We start from the raw sequence: 19421 nt of genomic DNA, 5'->3' as shown, positions 1-19421 counted from the left end.
GCAGCCATGTGAGGGGACAGTGGCCAGTCTCTACGGTGAACCTTGAACCAGCGATATAGCAAGCTAGCTTCTGCACTGCCCATACTACGCAGGCGCATTCATTTTCTGATGCACTGTATGCTTCCTCACGAACTGAAAGCTTTCTACTGGCGTACAGTATGGGGTGTTCGTTTTCGTCATCTCTCTTTTGACAAAGCACCACCCTCATACCCTTGTCGCTGGCATCACTGTGAAGAATGAATGGCTTAGAGTAGTCGGGCGCGTTCAACACTGGCTGATTCGTTAGTACTTTCTTCAGCATACTAAAAGCCTTTTCTTTCTCGTCATCCCACTTTACCATTTGCAGTTTTGTTTTTCGGAGAGCATCGGTTAAAGAACTTGCAATCTCGGAATAACGCGGGATATATCTTTGGTAATAACCTGCTAAACCAAGGAATGACCTGATGTCCCGCTTGGTGCGTGGAAGCGGGAAGTTGTCTATTGCGGCCAGTTTAACCTCTGAAGGCCCACGATGGCCTTGCCCTATTACATGACCTAGATAAGCTACCTCCGCGCCCCCCAATTGGCATTTGGGAGCCTTGACACTTAAGTTGGCCTCTCGTGCACGACAAAACACAGTTCGCAAGTGTTGCATATGGTCCGTCCATGATGAAGAAAAGATTGTCATGTCATCGGTATACGAAAGTGCAAAGCCCTCCATTCACCGTAGTACTTGGTCCATAAGGCTAGAGAAACAATAGGGATCATTCTTGAATCCAAAGCCCAGGACTTTCGGTCGAAAAGTTCTCATCGGGGAAATAAACGCCGCAAGCCTGTTTGCCCTCTCGGTCAACGGAACCTGCCAGTACACTCTGACTAAATCGAGCGTAGACATGAAGTTAGCACTTATCACTCTCTCAAGCCTTTCCTCGATATGCGGTATTGGGTAGGTCTGGTCCTTCGTGATTAAGTTGAGCCGGCGGTAGTCGATACATGGTCGCAGCTCCTTTCCTGGGACCTCAAGCAAGATAAGAGGCGAGGTATAATCACTCCCTCCTGGCTCGATTACACATAGTTCTAACATCTTGTTTACTTCACGGCGGCCGCATTTCGATGGGGGCGAAATGCGAAAACACCCGTGTACTTAGATTTAGGTGCACGGTAAAGAACCCCAGGTGGTCAAAATTTACGGAGTCCTCCACTACGGCGTGCCTCATAATCAGAAAGTGGTTTTGGCACGTAAAACCCCATAATTTAATTTTAAATCTTGTTTACTTCAGCGGCCATAACTTGGCGTTGACGAGGTGATAGGCGATAAGCTTGCGAACGAACTGGGTCCGATGAGGTTAACTCGATATCGTGAACGATCGCAGTGGTCCTGCCAGGTGTATCCGAAAATATGTCTTTAAATTCAAACACGAGTTCCCTCAGTTCGGCCCTTTGATTGGGATTCAATTCCGCCTGCTCTACTAGCTTGTCAATGGTCTCGTGAGTGACTTTTGCCCCCATTACTGACGTTAACTCCGGAAAGTTGACCGGCATCTCGTCAGGTTGGTTAAGGGACATACAATGGCCTCACTCTGGCGGTAGGGTTTAAGTATATTGCTGTAGTACACTTGTGGTGTCCGTTTTCCCGGTAGCGTGATTACGTAGTTTGCTTCAGATAATTTCTGAATTATGTCAACCTGTCCTTCCCATTGAATCTGTAGTTTTCTTTTTCAATTAGGGTTTCAGGATCATTGCCTTTTCCCCAACTTCAAAGCGTCGCGTTCGAGCCGTCCTGTCCTAGTAATGCTAAGCATTGGCTTATGCCTTGCGCATTGCCTGCCCTGCTAATTCTTGAGACCTGGGCAGTCGGTCTAACAGCTCTAGCACGTATGCCACAACCGAAGGGTCGTCCGCCGGCCTTCCCAGGCTTCTCGAACAATGCGAAGAGAGGACCGAAGGCAGCGACCGTAAACGAGCTCTGAAGGTGAAAAACCTGTTGACTCGTGCGGTGCAGTTCGAAGCGCGAACATTGCTGCAGGCAAGCAAACCTCCCAATCGATCGGCTTTGTGCTCATAACAAAGGGCTCGGAAAACCCGTTTCATGACTGAGTGGACTTTCTCTACCTATGAATCATTTCGATACCGCAAGTTTCCAGAAGCGTCGAGTTCAGTGCGCTCGTAAAGACTAATCCTTGATCTGACTGAATTTCTGCGGGAAACCCTACTCGTGCGAAGATAGACAAAAACGCGTTGACGATCTCCACCGAGCTTAGTTCTTTGAGGGCACCGCCTCTGGGAATTTTGTTGCGGGGCATAGTACAGTGAGCACATGCCGATAGCCATACTGCGTTGCAGGAAGTGGTACCACTGTCTTTTATGAGCCTGAGAAACGCCTCCGTGATGATGGGAAGAAGTTTTATTGGCGCTTTAGGCTTACCTCCTGGCTTGCCTATGTGTTGACATGTGTCGCACCTTCCCACGAATGCTTCCACTTCCCGAATGCAGCCGGCCCAGTAAAATTCCTGCAATAAGCAGTCCTTTGTTTTCCGAATGCCCAGATGTCCTGTCCAAAAGCCCCCGTGGACTAGGTACAGGAGCTGCTCACGATAGGGATGTGGCACCACGAGTTTGTCGCATTGCACTCCCTCTCGACTGGCGTACTTTCTATAGGTGACGCCTGCCCTCTTCAGGAACTTTACGTTCTGTTTTGCCACACCTTCTTTCGCGTCTGGCCTTAGGTTACGCAGGGTGGAATCTTTTTCCTGTTCGGTGGCAGGGCTTACGTCCAATAACTTTTTCCTGCATTCTGCCTCTCGAGACATTTCAGGCTCCGGCGCTTGACTGGCCTCTTCCTTAGCTAGTGTACTTTCCGCAATATCCCCTATAGGGCTGTCCTGTTTGGTGCTGGTTGACCAATCCTCCGTCAAACCTGTTTCCTCCACCACTAGACATTCGCACACTGCCTTGGCCGCGAGCTCCCCTGCCTTGGAACGAGGTAAGGCTTTTACTATTCCCTCATTTAACCAGGTTCCCCTGCGTCACAGCAAATCCTCGGATTTGTTAGAAAACAAATGTGCATACTGCGGCGGGAGATGTTCCGAGACGGCGGCTTCAGTGTTCAGTACTCCAAAAGGGCCTTCGATACGAATCTTTGCCACAGGGAGACAAACACTGGAGGTCTCTACGGTTTGCCTTACCCAAGCACATTCTCCCATGAACTGCCCTTCCTCTACGCATGACGGATGCACCACATCAATTGCGGCTGCCGAGTCGCGAAGCACCCGACACGGTTTGCCGTTCACCACGAGGTCTCGCATATACGGTTCTAGCAATTTCAGATTTTCCTCGTTACTAGATAGTGACATCAACACTAGTTTGGGATTTTTGCACGCCGTGGAGATATGCCCTGTTTGCTGACAGTTGTAGCAAACTACTGGTTTCTTTGACTCGAAAGCTTTTTTTTTTCTTTTGCTTTTCTGCCCTCTGTTCGGGTGACTCCTCATTTCCCTTGCTATTCTCGTCACTATTTTTCACCGAATCTGACCTTTCCTTTGATTTATACTGACTCTACTTTCACCGTCGCTCTGGCTTGTCGGGTCCTGTATTTATTCATCTCCTTCTTGCCTTCGAACCCACGGCGTGTTACGTACTCCTCAGCGAGATCGGCCGCTCTCGTGATAGTGTCCACGCCTGGCCTATATCCTGAACCCAATACTTGATGTTTTCGGGCAGTCGGCGGTAGAAATGTTCTAATATAACGCACTGCATTGTCTTTTCGGCGTCGCCGAGTGCACCCTCTTCTCTGAGCCATTCTTTCAGGTTTACCTCCAAGGTGTATGCGAAATCTGAGTATGGCGGCCTTTGGTCTTCACGACCTCCCTGAATTTTCGCCTGAATGCTTCCGCTAATAATCTGTACTTTTTAATCAGATTCGCCTTGACTTTATCGAAGTCCTCTGCTTCTTCTTTCCCCATGCGGGGAATGATATCAGCTGCCTCACGTGGCAGCAACGTAAGCAAGCGTTGCGGCTACGTGTTAAAGGTGCCAGATTTGAACCGGCGAAGGTGCGTGCTTCAGAACGCGCTCCATTCGTGGCGCTAATTGCGCTATAAAGGGTTTCATATGCCCTATCAAAGCAACTATACCTATCAACATCACTATCCCCTCACTTTGTTCCGTAGCATGCTGGCAACTTCCGCGCTCGCAACATTGACCGTGTTGCCCCCCTCCCCCTAATTCGTTGAGGCTTCCCTGGATCATCTGTGGCAATGCCTTCGAAATTCGACACTTTTTCTAAGTAACTGTCTTCACAATGGCTAGAAGTGTATGGCTTGGAGACATCAAGTGAGAAAAATTAGCCAAATTCACTTCTCACTTGTACATTCCTTAATGAACAAAGGACAATTTTCTTTTCGTAGAATCGCAGACAAGGGCTTGCTTCTTGATTATTGAAATTTCAGAGTTACAGTTTGAATAGTTTTGCAGATCCTTCGGTAATGCGTGACCAAGTACAGCCATAAATTGCCAATTTTAAATAATAAGAACTCATGAACTGTTCATCAGAGCACAAAACAACTTCACAAAGATGATAAGTGCATTGTAGCCTAGAAAACCACTAAATATTATTGTTCTGCGTTGAAAAGGGGGAAAAGATACGAATTCATGAACTTTTATTGTTTTGCCCATCTTCATGAGCGCCTACATAAATTTATAATTGCTTTACACGCAATATTTTTTCATAGAAACACTGTATAAGAGTTGATTTAAAGATACAGCAAACATCATTTTGTTATGTTCAACAGTTTTGCCGGAAACGCAGTACAAGGGAGGCTCGCACAGAAAAAATGTCGTTTTTTGTTCACGCTGTTTTCATTGCCGTCAGGTAACACTTCAGGCTAGGCGATAATACTAGGTGATCTTGCAAAGCGCAAACAGCAGGCTTTCTAATGCAGTGTAATTTATATCCGTCAAATGAGCGTAGAAATCACAGTGCGTCCGCACACAATGACTAAAATGCAAAGCGTGTGGCGCTGGAATGGGAACGCCACCTTTAAAGAGACCCTGAAACGATTTTGATGATTTTATACAAACGTACTGAGTCGTTAGAGTAGGGCCTTCTGATCATTAATTGACGCATCTAAGTACACCGCATAAAGCGTGTAATTTATTATTAGGTTTTAAAACTGTACATCGCTGCCAATCGCAGCATACTGCTAGGCGGAATTTTCAGCCGCCCCTGCCCATATGACGTAAATCACGCAATTGAGGTCAGTAGGGCGAGCTATCCGATTGGCTACACAGGGCGCGTCATTGATAATTTTTCTGCCTTTATGGTGAACAAATGATGTTCGTAATAGTTGAAATGTTAGTTAATTTGTTTCTATAAAAAGAAAGTAACAGAAATATAATTCACAAGAACAATTTCTCACTACACTTAAGCACTTCCGGCACACAGCAAGCGTCGTCTGCTTGTGTTACAACGTGCTCCATTTTGATGAGAGCTCCGCAGTAAGAGTCGGTCTCAGTCTTTTCGTGAGCACTATGATTCGACTTTGTTGCGTTTTGGACTGCAAACGTAGCGACTGGCAATATGTCAAGCTGCGACATCGTGTCCCTCTGCAAGGCAGCCGACGAAAGGACTCGCTGCAGCGCATCGGACTGCCGCTATGCGATAGGCGCAAGGATTTGCGCGTCTGCGGCCGTCACTTTACGCCGGAAGATTACTAACGCTGTAAGGATTGGGGTCAGGCATGAAATAGGTGGTAGCTGGCCCATGCCGTCGTCCAACTCATCCACGCTGAGGACGCTGTTGAAAGGAGGGACTTGTTCTCATCGAGAACGAGGAATATGGGATTTATTTACAATATCTACATGAAGGGTGAAGAACGTTACAGTTCATCAGTCTAGCATGACTGAAAGAGGATGCACACCCAGCAGCCGCGTAACGGCTCCTTAAAAACCCTGTGTCCTCCCCAGATCCCTAGGTGAGGGAAAACGGCCGTTCTACCTTCGACCAATGGGAGCGTCCAAAGTAATCGTAGCCGACCCGCCTTTGAGGGGGAGGGTTTGCACACTCACTTCCGCACAGGTTTCACTGAACACACCGAGGTGAGAGGGTTCTTGCAGACAGGGGTCTTGCCCCGAGCAGGCGCCTCTTGATCTCAGAGTTGACCACGCAGTCAGTGGCCGTCGCGTCTGTCCAATGACTGTGACGACTTCTGGAGCCTGTGAGACCACACCGCAAAACATCCCCTTCCAGGAATTCCCCCGTTCCAATCAAACCCTGAAGGCGACGGCGTATACACTAACAATACTTGGTCCGCCGACCACGTCTGGACATGCCGGCGCCGACGGGCTATTGACGAGGCGCATTGTCTTCCTTACAAAGCGAGTCGCCGCAGCGGGCTGGTATGGTTTCCAAGGTCGCTTTTCCGACTATCGCCAAACCCGCAGCTGCGGCGAGTTGGGAAAATTTTGTAGGTCGGTACCCCTGCAGGCCGATCGTAACAACGCAATAACGTTTCGCGAGTCCAGTATTAGGGTAAACGCAAGCGCAAGGGAACAGGGCCTGGCCATTTGATCGTGTCCTTTCACGGGATGGGCAGAAGCGCAAATGTGAATGGGCTGCACGGTGCAGCCACCTGGTGGCACAGAGCTCAACTACATACAGTAGCAGAAATGAAATCTATTCTTCTTTGCTACTGGTGTAAAATTTTTGCAGGAGTGTAATCGTTAACACGTTGTTTTTATAAATGTTTAAAATGTTTTACACTCGGTTAGAGCAGTATTAGCTCTTTGTTTGGCTGGTTAAGCTCTGTGCCAACGGGTGGCTGCACCGTGCAGACCGATCAGGCAGCTCACGTGCGTCTACGCTAATGTTCCTTCATCAGCTTGAGTTTAAGCCTCCACTATTCTGTCGAAACGTCCAGCTAGTCTGTGGTTATCGGAATACCCCACACGTTCGGCGCTGCGACAGAATGCTCGCAACGCACGCTGCTTCGATAGCTCTCGCTTGGGGTCGACTACAAAGTGGCTGGCGGAGAGTTTAGAGAGGCTTCGCATGCTCGCTCCTAGAGAACCAGAAGTCTACGACACGACGTGCCATCATGACGCAGAGCCAGTGAAGGCGAAGCTTAGCCCCGATCACTCGGCGAACGAGTTGAGGAGAAAATGCATGACAATAGAGGAGGGTAACTTGTAATCGTCCGTAGCTCTCTTAATATGAGACGTTTCACACGAATTGTGGTGCGATTAACTTTAGCTGTACCCTACGCGCCTACAAAATTTGTCCGAACCGTTTCAGGGGCCCTTTAAAGGGCCCCTCATCAGGTTCCATAGCAAATTTTGGTTATACGCTGGAAGTTACGTGTCCCCTAGGGACACATAACGTGTCCCTGCCGCAAAAATTTTTTTTCACATCGGCTCATTAATAGCTGAGATAGAAATATTTCAGTACCACGAACTCATGCTTTCAGCAGGTGGGCTCCACTGCCAAGCAGGACGCTCTCTCCACTCGGCCTTCGCAAGCGAAATTCCTTCCCTGCGTTCTCCCATACCAAACCTCCAGGATCGCGTGACGACACATTGACGCATTTCTTTTCCTTCTCGCCTTTTTTTTCCTCGGTGCTACGCACTTCCGCTGATGGCGCCACGCGCGAGCTGTTGTCTCGTTCGCGCAGCGCACGATTTTGCGCTCTGTGCACAAGGAAACATGACTAGCAGTATAATTCAGTGCTACATGAATACTGAGGCAGAACAAGCGGATCGCAGAGCATGATCATGCGCTGGAGCACGTTAGAAAATAGCATAGCTTCGGTACCTATGCTCGTGACCGCACGACCGTGGGAACAAGCAGACGAAGCGGAAGTACTCTCTCTTGCTTCGCTGCGAAGTAAAGCACAAAACACACAGACATTCCGTTTGTATGTAGCTTTATTATTTCTCTAAACTTCAATTCGTTAATTCAAGCAATATATCGCACAGATAACAGATGTTGTCTTGAATAATTCTCGAAGTTACGTGTCACCACGAGCGACGTCACCCTGCGGACTCGAGTACCTAGGCGCAAGGACTCGACTACGTTATCCTCTGGCTTGGAGCGAGGCGGCCGCGAGGAGAAGGAAAAACGACGTTCGGTATGAAATTTTAGATCGTTCCGCGGCGCGTAGCGGTGTAATACTTTGCAGATGTGATCGTTATCGCTCAATGTATGCTCTGCGCTTGTCAGCTCAAAATGGCCAAACCTGGTGAGGGGCCCTTTAAGAGGCAGCATTAGCTCGGGCCCAACTCCGACGCGGCCTATTCAAATACGTGTAAAACGCAAAAACACTTTTCTGGGATAATCCCTGGACCGACTTTAACGAAATTTGTTGCATTTGAGAGAGAAAGTGAAATTCTAGTGACTGTTGGAAGCGGAGTTTCTATTTAGGGCCTGAATTCTGTGGTAGAAAATTCGAAAATTCGAAGAAATAGACGCACGAAGTTTATAAATTAATAGCTCTGCATGAAGAACAGATATTGCGGTTCTGTAAATGCCATCCATTAAATCATTCAAAGCGGAAAAATTCAATATGGCAATTTATATCTCACGTGAATTTGTTACGTTGTGTATAAGGGTTCTGCAAAAGCTGTATTTACACATTAGTAATTTTTTTTAGATTCATGTGTAACATATCAATTGTGTCCGATTTAGATGTACTATGAGATGTAATTCAGAGAATTGTGATATTTCTTTCTTGCTCAGTTAGGGAGTTGTACTTGTTTTCTGAAAATTTTAAAGTTTTGCCATATTTTAATAAAGAATTGACGACATAAATAAAAAAATTCGAAACTTAGAGTCACTAGATTTTGAGTGTTTCTTTTAAATGCAGCAAATCTCGTCAAAATTGATGCAGTGGTAGCCGTGAAAATCGAATCCCTCTTTTACATATATTGATAGGTCAACTGCACCTCCGCCGCAGGTCTGCCCGGCATTGCACTATCTTCGGGATCGGCTCACGTATGGGGAGTCTTGTGTTGCACACAAAAGCCCTTGTCAGCTTCGCTGTAAGAAATATAGGATGTTTGGTAGCGCATACAATAGCTCTAGATGCCGACTGTTGCAGCGTATGTTGCAGCGCCACCACCGCTCTCGAGCTCTCTCGATGCTCGTCGTGACCGCGCGCGCCGAATGTAGAATGATCTGAAGATATTTGAAATACTAGGTCCCTCGACCCAAAGTACAAAAGCTCTGGTCGATCGACTTGATCGCCCTTATGACGGCCGTCGGCAGGCTGTCAGCTACCAGCTAAGGCCCCTTCCTCGTCGTTCCCGCTCGCGCCTCTCTGGACGCGTTGCGTTCGAACAAAGGTAAGGCCAGTGCCTACTTGGGGACTTGGTAAAGCACTTTACCCAGTCGCACACTTTCCCCTGGAGGCTTTTACCGTCTCATTTGCGACCAATGCGCAAATCGACACGGCAATTAAGCGTTTCTTTATTTCGATGTCGATCACAGCCACAGTGTCGATGTAATCGACATTGCCATAGTGCAGGTGTTCTCTTATAGTATTTCACAGAGAAGGCAGCGACTACCCGGACTGCTGGAAGTTCCGCGTCAGAATGAAACAGATATGGCTTTGATGTACTTACGTATTCAAAATAGTGCCCCCGCAACAGTGCATCCTCCGAAATGTGGTTCGCCAATCGCTGTTTATGCTGATTTCCGATAACTCCGCATTACATTACCACTGTTGATCATGCCACATGAACCAATTAGTCTGCCAACAAGATATCATGAAGTTCACCAAACCACGTCGTTTGCTACAATAAGCGCCCGTTCCATTTAAAAGCATTTTTTAAAGCACTTCGCGGACACGCCATTGTATCTCTGAGGCCATGCAAACAGACATCAAGTAGTGACACCGGTTGTCGAGTTTCAGGAGCACAGTAGAAGTAGCACGCTCGCTACAATGTCAACTTAAGGACTTTCCGAAGAAATGCAACCAGATCAAAAATACATTTCAAAATGTAAGCAAGCTTGGAGGCAATATATTACTTAGGCATAAACTATTCGGCTGAGCGGGTATCGGCGTCGGTGGTTCAGTGGTAGAATACTCGCCTGCCACGCGGGTGGCCCGGGTTCGATTCCCGGCCGACGCATTATTTTTTCTTTTTAGTAATATTTTTTTTTTTCAGTTTGCGTATTTTTGACAATGCTCCTAGCACAGCATACATATATACACGTAAAAGCCACTCAGTTGTCTTCAAAACAATACACTTGTCCAACTTTTTCTCCCACTGTTCGAAACAACACTGAAGCTCGATCCTCAAGCTTAATCCTGTTGACTGCCTCCTGGGAAGTTGAGTGCCCCCTGGGAAATTGCCTTCACCTTGTGTGCAGTGATAAATACCCTTCATTTATTAAACATTAAATTGTCAATGTCAAAAAATTAAATGTCAATGCATCTTTCGCATCAAAAGTTAATGAGAACTTTATACCCATAAAGTTTCCGAATTCAAATCCATGCGCTCCCTAGCTTCCGCGGCTTCCGCGAGATGTCGCGACGAGCCCGCTAGCCATCAAAACGCCCTTGAAACTTAGAGCTCGAATAGGGCTCCTTGTGTTATGTGACTCCTGCTGCGTGGGCGCTGTCGCGAAATTCAGCCCGAGTTCGCAATGTTCGCGCTAAAACGTCTTTTCGAGCGTGAAAAGGACATTCTAGACAAAATCCAGAATGATTTCCGGCGCCGGGGGCTGTTTTGGTCGGCGGCGCATGACAGCGCGCAAAAGTTTGGGGGGGGGGGGCGCTGAAGCTCCATAAGCCCTCCCCCGCCCTGGCTACGCCCCTGGTCACTTATAGACTTAACTGAGAACCGCAAGAGACGTAACAATTATTTTTGATTGGGAGGGGGGTGGGCGGTTAAGGGTTTTCCTTGGGTGTGAGAAAGCGGGCTCTTTCCTTTGGTGTTTCTTTGTGTAAGTAAGCGTATGTGAGTGTGTTTTCTTGCGCTATGAAGCTGTTACCGAGATTTGCTGTTCATGTTCATTCAAACTACGCTTTTACTTATACTCGACACTATACTTTCTTTCTCCCATTAGTCTTCCCCAATGCTTAGTAGCCGGTCAGCACGTCGACCGACCAGCTAGTCTCCGCTTTTTTATCGATTATTATAAGCGTCTTTCTCTGCGTCTCAGCTCTCAATGGTTCTCTTACAAAAATATTAATTGGTGCAACGACCTTCCGTGTTGTAATAAATACAATCGCTAGCAGCTAAATTCAATAACCGTCGGAATACAGAAACTGTAATTTATTTGAGCACGAACACACAAGCGATAGGCAGCGTCATTGAAAGTTTCCGCTCTTCCTGCTTCGTTGGACGTTGCATGCCGTTTGAGTTACTAGGGCTATTTTTTTTTTACCTACACTCGCTACATGAGTATAGTTAGTGTAGCAAGTCGCCATTTGTTTTTACTTGGTGTAGAAAAGTGCAGCTCCGCCCACCTACAGGAAACCATTTTTATAGCTGTAGTTTAGCATGAAAACTACACTTTCTACGCTGTGGTTTCGATGAGTGTAGGCAACGGACGACAAACAAGCAGGCTGGCGTTGCAAACGCGTGGCGCCATTTTGTGTGTGCCTGTCGGCGCTGATATAGCGAAATTAGTGAATATTCACTGCAAAGACGGTAGCGAAGTGCTGGCGTTATCATGTGTCACAGAGGAAGGTGAGCTAATCTTCCAAGAAGATAAAATTATTTTACTCACAGATGGTGCGAGCTGTTTCAGACTCCGCGCTTTATAACCCAAGAAGCACGCAGCTAGCTAGTAGACGTCTACCTTCCAGCTTGATCTGGCTAAAGCCACAGCTAGTAGTCATCTTTCGTAAGCTGTACTCTAGACCTAGACCTCCACAAGCCAGCTGGTAGCTCAGCTATGGCTCCCTCCACTAACGGCTAGTAGCCACCTTGGGAAGCACTACTGTAGCTGCGGTGTAGACATTCAATATCCAGGCCTGTTTCAACTTCGCAGGTGCTATAATTGGCTCTACTTACCATGTTTACGATCCTGGAATGTTGAATTCTTATTTTACATGTCACTACAAAAGCGCAAGAAAGGCAACGACCACAGTAAAATTTTCACTTTGATTGTGGTCACTGTCTTTCCTGTGTTAGGGTAATTCCCAACCAGATGAGTTGTTGTCAAGCCCTTGGTTTCATGCCACTGTAACATTGCACAAATATCAAACTGATAATCGTTTTTTTAATGCGAGGGTTAATGCCTCAATGCATACAGGGGTATGTGATGCGGGTGAATAATGATGATTAAATGAATGAATGAAGTGGCCACACTTTCGCCAGTTATAGCCCCGCCCTGGGTGTCCAGTCGGCGAGTTACGCAATGCGGAAGCCGACATCCACCACCTGCTGGAGGTTCGCCCTGGGTTGAAACCGACGAGGCTCCGGCACCTCGCAGCAGCGGGACTTTCGCCGCATAATCCGAGCCATTATACTGCTTGGACGCAGGGACCAAATTTTCGATCCCTCCTGGACTTTATTAGGTCTGCAAATCTTTTATTGCGAAGCAATACTGCTCGCACTTTCGGCCCATCGGTGGTCGTGGCGCCTCCTTACACAGCTGCGCGTCACGTGACCATGTGACGTCACGCCAGACCGAGAGACGAGGCCCCAGCTCGCGGCATCGATGGTGGAGGCGAAGCCTTGCGCGCCGCTGCTGCGGCGCTACCGAGAGAGGGCGCTCGCTGGTGTGACGTCATGCTAGGAGGATAAATGGGGCTACAGCTCGGCTCCTCGCAGTGGTCGGCGCGCTGCCTTGCGTTATGTCGCATGATGTATAGCCATAAGTTTAACAAAAGGCAACCATGTCCACACCATCAGCCGAACCAAGGCGCAGCCAAGGGTATTGCTTTCGCAATCTGCCAGGCTTAACCAAGCTAAGCCTTCAGCCAATTTTTTGTGCTCTTTGAGAAGCTGGGGAACAAACATCGCAGCGACACATCTCATGCCTAATTCAACTCTCAAAATCCACTCACCATGAGCTCCAATTTGCGCCAGCAGCTTCTGAAATCTTGACAATCGTGTGGCGACAACTGTCGTCATTTTTTTGTTGAACTTCCTCAACAATCTCGTAGGTATGACAGGTTGATAGAATGACCAGACAGAATGAGGACAGACTATCACGCTAATTTCTCCTCATGGAACCACCCAAGCCACTGAAAAACTTGTGTATGCCTCAGTGCCTCCTCCACAAACATCGTTTGATACATTTCAAGTGTTTCTATGGTTTTTCTAAGCCAGAATCAGAGTCTCGAGGAGATTCACTCTTGGTTACAAACAGACATCACGATTTCGCAAGAGTAGCGGTAGAATAGTTGGGGCAATTCTCACTACAAAGCCATACCACATCCTAAGGTGATGTCAGCTTGGCTATACTAACTTGTGAAGTGCCCACCTACACCCACACAGCAGGAGAACACAGCAATAGAATTACAAGGTTTTCTATGGAGCCAGTCTCGCCTTGTATGTGTTCTCATATCTTTGCATTATATAATCCAAAGTTATGTTTATGGCTCACATGTGAATTGCACTTTCCATATTATCTATGCAATTTACTTTGAAAACATCATTTAGTTAAATACGCCACTTGTGCCTTGTGGAAGGCCTGGAATAAAAAGTACAGTGCACTACTGCGCACGCACGTGTACAGGCACATATACCCGTCCTTGCTGTGGGGGTGTACTGCGCCTTGCATCCATCACATAGCGTGTGCTTGTGAATGTACTACTCTAGTAAAGGGTAATACTAAAGGTAATACTCTAGTATTGATGAAGCAGATGCTCTGCTAAAGGCGGTTACATCTTTTGTGTTCGAATGAACACTAATACCCTGGAACAAGCGTGCTAGATAGGTGACGGGAAGGTTGGCGAAGACGAAGCTAAGAGCCTATAATGAATGGAACAATAATGTTCATAACTATGAGAATTTGAAGCCATGTTCTCAAATATTCTGCATGCTCGGTACTGGAACCTCTTTCAACTTGCACTAAAATCAATGTACCCAGGTGCCTTTTACCTCTCCTCCTCGGAATGCTGCTGCGACGACAAGGCATAAAACAGTTGAACCACGATAACGATCCCAGATATACTAATGAATTATCATACATATAGTGAAGTGAATATAAAATGTTACACTGATAGTGTGACATGTAACATATGTTGGATATTACGAGGATATTTCCGTGCCAGATGCAACTTCGTTATAAGGAGATTCAGCAAATAAGTATTCAGCAGCACATCACAAGATTCAGGCCAGGAACGTCTCTTGCATCTTATTCAGATCAATGTATTCACATCCATATTCTTTCATACTTTCATGATATAGTTTCACGGCCACCAGGAGTACATGCAATACCGCAAATATATATCAGGATAGCTTGCACCATGCTCCTTGCACATAATCATCAGACACCTGCATACTCATTTGCTAACTACATTTATACAGGGGCTCAGTTTGGAGGTTTGGGCATAAGAAAATATTTAGGGCAACTTTATTTGCTTAATGTTAATAGTCTGGTGTGTATACCCATGTCAAATCCTACACACAGGATGTCCATCAATGTACAAAATCTAAGGTAGTCAGAAGTTCTGAACAGATGGAAACCAGCCAGCTGCTGTAGTCAGATGAGAAAAGTTGGTCTTGTTTTAATATGTATTAAGAAACTAAGCTCAGGCAAGACACTGTAATTATCGCTGTTCTCTTACACGTACGACACCACTAATATGTAGTGCATAAACACCACATTTTAAACAAGCACTGTTTTTTGTCATCGCCACTGTTTAGATTAGGACAATGTAATTTTGTTTTCAATGTTAAGAGCTTAATTCAAACGCAAGACGGCATCACGGAGGGACGACTTTCTATAGACCACAGCATTTACTCGCATCTTATGTTTACTTAGTTCATATGTTTGCCCTTCCATGCTTAATGTGCAAGCTTCATTGTGAATACAAGGTAGACTGCTGGCTACGTCGTCCACAAGTCTATAAGTGGGTAGCATAATGTGATGTGTTTTGTTTAGTACCACATTTAGAAGCAGAGCTTGCCCTTACTGTTTCTCTCAAAACAATGTAATGGTGGCGCCATCTGTCGCAAAACATTTATGCAATGTGCTTCATCCTAACAATAGCAGATGTTGCCACCATTCCTTTAATTAAGCTGCATTGATTGTCAATTCTGCATAACCATGCATGGCACCTACTTGTTAATTTTTGAAGAAACATGGAAGGTAGTGAAACGAAGCATGGTGTTAAACAAAATAATACACTGTAAAATGCTACCCCGGCCTACATGAAGTAATTACTGTGGATGAGCTATAGTAATGTAGGCAGAAGAGCCTTACTTGAAATACACTCAGTATTTCACAAACAAACATCATAGACAATATTCTAACTCCATGCAGAAAAATTGCATTACAGTCGAATCTCGTTAACCTGTTCATGCTTACTTCAAACTTTCGGTTTATTCGAACTGACTTTGTGGTCCCGTCAAAGTTATGTGTATTCCAATGGACGAAAACGCCCAGCAAGTCAAACGCGCGCGCATTTCCGACGGTTAATTCGAACATACTGCGCTCCGACAATGCTCTCAGCAGTGCGCCAAATCACGCGGCAGCGCCTCCGACCAGCATTCCTCTGACCCCGCCATAGAGGAAGAGCTTAAGACTTCTCAATGCTGCGCGCGATGAAAAAAAAAAAAAAAAAAACACGGGGGAAATTTGTGCGTAGGCGTATGCAGGCCCACGTCAGCGATTGCATCTGTTAATGACGGGTGTCCCATGCAGTCAACGAGCGATTTTCCGGACTCCCAATTTTTCGGGTATGCCCGGTAATTCGGACGCCTTCACGGCCCCGTCTTATTTGTACCTCATAAAATTAGTGTAAAGAACGTCTGAAATTTAGGACGCAGCGAACCTACGCCGCCCGATTTTCCGGACTTTTTTCCTGAACGCAGGTTCGAAACGGCATTAATCGAAACTACCACCACCGCCATTTCGATTATCTCGCCGCCTCGAGCCGGAGCTCTCGCACGTATAGATCCGCCGGTAGCTGCAGTACAGTATAGCCACACTGCGGCAACGCTAGGCCTAGCTACTTCGACGTTTGCTGCCAAGCTTCTTGCTGTTCACTGCCGTGTTTTTATCTGAAATAATTCGCCGCTGTTAGCAATGGCACTGACTCCACCTTTGTAATGCTCGCCAATGGCTTTGAAGCGCGTAAAGCATGGCGCGTTGCACAACGCCGGTTTCCGAAATTCAGCTTCGCCCCAATACGGCAGTGTGAGATAGTGAAGCATAACAAACGTTAGAAAGGGCAATTGTCACGAGACGTGGCATTTTTCCTTTAATTATACACGCGTGCACCCGCCGTCTTCGATCACAGTACCAGCACGATACGCCTAATAAGGGTATTGACAGGTCTTTTGAGCTATTTCGTACGTGCCTGTGGCGATTTGAGCCCTCGGGGACACAGCGCTGGATTAGGGGGGGAGGGGGGGAGCTGCATCCCAGGGCCTCACCTCGGACAGTAGGAGAAAGGAGCCCATTTATTCTAACCTGCTTAGTATATGGAACCATGGGTAACGGAACTTCGAGCGACATGTATGAAGCGAGAAAACCAGAACGAGCATACGGGGCCCCCCGCCTAACGTAACAGCATGCGTTCAGCCTGATCAAAATTTGGGGAGAGCTTGTCGGGCTGCAAAAATATGAATCCCCCGCCACCCCGGCGGGGCCCTCTTTCTTACAAAGCGAGGTGCGTTTGCTTGGAAGAGTTTTCGTGGTTTCCTGTCAGTCCGTCTGTCCAACGCTGTCTGGAGAGGATCGGCGTAAGGGGGAAACACCTAAATCATGTAATGTGGGATGAGGACCTAAATCTCCCTTGCTCCTCGCCACCACCACGCCACCCCTCCACCTCACAAATAGTTCCGCCGCTGTCCTCATCGAAAGGATGTGCTGCAGTACCCAACAGTGCCTCCCATTCGACTTTTCTTTACTGTGACGGTAATTTGGGCGGGGAGGATGAGTCCGATAGCAGATGATGAGACTGGTGCCAGAGTCTATAGGCAGGGAAGCAAAGAAGACGTCACACGTGCTTTTGTCCGCGTGCCGTGGGGCATGGAATGTTCACTGTTCGGGCTACGGTTGTGGAAGAGTGAAGGGGGAAGTTGGAGAGCTGGACACAAAGGCCTGTCTCCAGGGCCCATTCCTGCCTAGTGGCTGCGCACCCTCGCGCGCGCTCGGCGGAAAAAGTAGGTCAGACTGGCCGCCGAACTTTCCAGAAATAAGTAGAAAAAAATGATTCAGAGGCGAAGGAGGGCCCGTAACTTCGCCCGGGCTAGGAGTCGCCCTCTACCCTTCGTTCTCGCGCTCGGGATCGACGGGGCGAAAGAAAAATCAAGAACCTCCCAGAACATATAATTGCTCCTAGCCAATAGGAAGACGATACCGGAACGGGAGAAGGAGTGAGTGTGTACGGAGAAGGAGGGTATTTGTACAAGGATTTCTATGCGTAAGTGAACACCCGCTTTGACGCTAGTGACAGACGCGGTGCGCGTCTATAAAAGGAAGTTGATCGCGGGCTGCGATTCAGCCCCGAACCGCTGGTTAAGCTTGCATGAGCGCGCCCGCTGGGGAGCTCCCGGGGGACGCACCACTCTTGGCCAGCCACGGACCATCCGGGCAGCGGGCGCTAGTCATCGGGACGGCCACCTTTGGACACCTGCAGTCGCGTCGGACTGACGAAGTGCCCGGTGAACAATTAGCACCCATTCATGCGAAAATGCTCGGTCAGAGGCATCAAAGTAGTGCGTCGAAACGAAAGGCGAAGTTAGAAAGAGAAGAGTGTGAAAAGAAGCTACCAAAGATGACAAAGTACCTACCGAATGCAGCTTCCGCGGAGCAGTAGCTACCCAGAGTCCGTGTCAAACTCCCAATAGTACCGACTGTGCTTCTGTGGAGGACTTGCCAACTCCATCACCACGGTTTCCTGGCAAGAAGCAAAGTTTGACTCATCTTGGTTGACTGGATCCTGTGAAAACGGTGCTAACCTCGGTCGTCCATATTTCTGAGCAACCGACACTAACCGAGCCCTGTCCTGTTCCTGAGTCAGCAATGTCTATGCTACTCGGCCGAGCCCCTGCCACGGAGCTCTATGTGTCCGGTTCGCCACGCCTGATTTCTACTACTGCTGATCAACAGGTGCCAAACCTCCCTGATGAGTCTCCTTCTACTGACGAGCGCCGGGAAACAACACTCCAAGAACCGACTCACTTGTTTCCTGTTAGTTTGGCTTCAAATAATCATGTTCCCACCCACAAAGTGTGCCTCGAAAGGACGAATGAGATGGCTTCTCGTTGTGGCAACAGAGAAGTACAGACACCCCCGCAGCAAGAGGTATGTTGCGCGATTCTCCGAAGTGACCCTGCTAAGTGGCAGGACATTATTACTGACAGCTCTCGGAGTGTATGCTTTGAGAAAGGGCCATTGTATTTTCAAAATCGGGCAGAAAATTTTCCGTCTTCTAAAAGGCAATATAAAACTCAGAAACGCTATATGTCACCTCTTCTTTTCGTGCGAAAGGCTGTAAATGGGGAGGCGTACGAGCGACACTGGTTAATGTACTCAGAGTCCAAAGGTTCCGTTGACTGTTTCATGTGCAAACTATTTTCGATTTCAAGCAAGCCCAGTGCTTTCACCGCACGCGGCTTTTCTGATTGGAAAAGAGAAGAAGAAAGGGTTTACGCGCATGAAAATAGCGTCGAGCACCCGAACTACGTGGCAGCATGGCTTGCCCGCTCTAACTCGAGCAGTACAAGTGACAAGGAGCTGGTTAAGTATCTTGTCACTGAGACTGCTTACTGGACAGAGTTGTTGAAGCATGTAGTCATTGTAGTTAAGCTTCTAGTTGAGCGCAACCTAGCATTTAGGCGCAGTGAGGAGATTTTTGCTTCACTGAGAAATGGCAATTATATGGGAGTGCTTGAGGCCACTGCCAAGTTTGATCCCTTTCTAGAGGAGCGCATCAAACGCTACGGGAACAAAGGAAAAGGTCACCCATCGTATCTGTCAAAAACCATTTGTGATGAATTTATCGAGCATATGGCAAAGGCTGTCAAGGAACGTCTCGTTGACGAAGTGAAACATACAAAATACTTCTCTTTAATTGCTGATTCGACTCCAGACCTTACTCACGTTGATCAGCTGTCAGTTGTTTTACGATACTACTTAAATGGGAAAGTGCACAAACAATTTCTTTTATTTGTTCCAATTGAATTGCATACCGGCTTGTATCTTTTCGATACCGTGATGTCCCTCTTGACGACCAATGGCATCTCAATTGATGATTGTAGGGGCCAAGCTTATGATAATGCGAGTAATATGTCAGGAAAATACACGGGACTGC

The 19421-nt window shown here is 47.3% G+C and overlaps 1 non-coding gene across 1 annotated transcript; it reads left to right on the top strand.

Annotated features, from left to right (window-relative positions):
* Positions 1-10033: 10033 nt before the first annotated feature.
* TRNAG-GCC (transfer RNA glycine (anticodon GCC)) lies at positions 10034-10104 on the top strand. Its single transcript has one exon. It is a non-coding gene; the product is annotated as a tRNA-Gly (tRNA).
* Positions 10105-19421: the final 9317 nt, after the last annotated feature.

Source organism: Dermacentor variabilis, chromosome 4, assembly GCF_050947875.1.
Source record: "Dermacentor variabilis isolate Ectoservices chromosome 4, ASM5094787v1, whole genome shotgun sequence".
Lineage (NCBI taxonomy): Eukaryota > Metazoa > Arthropoda > Arachnida > Ixodida > Ixodidae > Dermacentor > Dermacentor variabilis.
The sequence above is the reverse complement of the archived record's forward strand: the minus strand, read 5'-3'. Positions and strand labels throughout refer to the sequence as shown.